The sequence below is a fragment of the Pteropus alecto genome, unplaced genomic scaffold (assembly GCF_000325575.1).
Source record: "Pteropus alecto unplaced genomic scaffold, ASM32557v1 scaffold12, whole genome shotgun sequence".
NCBI lineage: Eukaryota > Metazoa > Chordata > Mammalia > Chiroptera > Pteropodidae > Pteropus > Pteropus alecto.
The window spans coordinates 2,222,251-2,223,712 of record NW_006432669.1 but is presented as its reverse complement, the minus strand read 5'-3'; positions in this window follow the sequence as shown (position 1 = coordinate 2,223,712).

Here is a 1,462-nt window from a genome sequence, read left to right as displayed (position 1 = left end):
TCCCCAGAAGACAAAGATAGCATTCAAAGAAAATCATTAAAGACCTGCTGATTGAACAGACACCATCGACATCACCTTAAAAATAATAATAATATTTAGAAAGGAACAAAATCTCTTTTTCTGAAGAACTTTTCAGCAAGTCGAGAAAAACACTACTGGGATGATTTTAACAGAAGAGCTAGAGCACTAGGAAGCTGGCTATTCCAGTGGGGAAGGAGGTAGAAAAGAGAAGCTGGGGTACTTGACATGCTTCAGATAGTACAAATCTGGTGCTCCTGATTCCCAGGAGAGTGTGGTCAGCACCACCTAAGGTGAGAGAGTAACAGGAAGCGGTGCAGAACTGAGGTGTCGCATTGCCCTCTAAAGAGGTTGGGCCAAGCCTGGAGGTGATGCCGGCTTCATGGAAAGTGGCCAGGACAGTTTCTGCCCCTCAGTGTCCCAGCCTGGACCCAGACAAGTCGCTGTCGGGCTGCTCTGTTTGGGAGCAGTAATCATGGCTGAGGAGATTCAGAAGGATCAGGGTCAGACCTGGATCCCTGGGCTGTGGCACTGCTGAGGATGGAGGACGAGGAGCCAAGATCAGGGGCACAGTGGGAAATAGTGCTCGCAGCTGGGTAAACTCAAAGGGTTCAAGAAATAGTTTGTGGATGTGGCTGAGGTACCAAGAGCTTATTCTTATTGGGTGCTGGACAGGTTGTGTATTCAATAAAATAGTACAAATTAATGTATAGTACTATTCACGGCACATAGTTAAAACTTACTATATGCTAGCTATTTTTAGTTTTTGTACCTCAAAAATTATCAACTAATTTTTGGTATATAAAAAAGAGACTAAAAGTTAAAAAATGGGTTTCTTTACTGTGACTAAAAGTTGTGGAAGTTGTGTTTGTTCCGTCAACATTTTTCATTGATCTAAATAGGCAGTGTGGAAAGATAAGCATTTGTGTCTACACTGGCTGTGGCAGAGAACAAGCGATGATGACAAGAGCATATCTGCCAGGATGAGGCCACTAGTGATCTCTCACGGGCCTCCCAAGGTGACATCATGACCTCAGTTTACCCACACAGACCAAGATCCCTAATTTTGTTGATCCACAAAAAGAAAACTTATAGCAAGGGATTAGTTCCATACATTACCCAAACTTACAAGAGTGATGTACAAACCAGTGTATCTTGTATTTGTGGTTTAAAATTTTTATTGTTAGTATTTTTGTTTGTAAATAGTGTAATAAAACGAATAGAAGAGAGCCATGCATGGACCAATGGTGACAATGTGTCACTAGAGAATATTGGATAGGCAATTAGCAATGTCTGTCCTGACAGGGTATCAACTGATTAATTTTCAGTGAGAAATTGCTATCAGAATATTGGAGTTCTAACGATCAGTGCTGGATTCCACCAGCTAGACCCCAGCTGGAGTGATTGCCTGGCTTTGCTGACATTGCTCCCATGGCCATTGCTG